The sequence below is a fragment of the Marmota monax genome, unplaced genomic scaffold (genome assembly GCF_021218885.2).
Source record: "Marmota monax isolate L192 unplaced genomic scaffold, Marmota_monax_Labrador192_F-V1.1 WCK01_AAM20220418_F8-fsc00196, whole genome shotgun sequence".
Taxonomy (NCBI): Eukaryota; Metazoa; Chordata; class Mammalia; order Rodentia; family Sciuridae; genus Marmota; species Marmota monax.
In genome coordinates this window covers 2,990,573-2,991,085 of record NW_026694390.1, presented here as the reverse complement: position 1 = coordinate 2,991,085, position 513 = coordinate 2,990,573, and positions in this window count along the sequence as shown.

Genomic DNA, 513 nt, shown 5'->3' with positions numbered 1-513 from the left:
GTAGCTCAGAGGAAGAGTATTGCCTAGCATGTGTGAGGTCCTGGGTTCAATCCTCAGTAACACACACACACACACACACACACACAGAAATAATTGGACCTTGTCAGTCAGCACACTGGGGAGTTCAAGAGCAGGAGAACCAAGTGTTGAGGGGACAGACCATGTAAATGTGTGCTTTAAAGAGTCTTGAGTCCACAGGTAGGAGCCCACAGGGGCCAGCTCTTGCTTAGGCAGAAGATGACTAATGATGCAATCTTCCAGGAAAGAGAGCAGGTGTCGTGTAGCAAGCAAAGCAGTCATTGAGGACATGAGGTCCATGGGATCTGGTCCTATCTGGAGGCTGTGCACTGCTTGGGTGGAGAGCTGCAGCACTTCTGGGTGATGATGGACTCTGCCTGGGAGAGGCCATGGGAGCTGGAGAGGCTGAGCTGAGATCAGCCTGAGTGGATATTACCCACAAGGACAAGGCTGGCATTCCAGAGCACCTCCTGTGGTCCCCTGACTATTGGGATA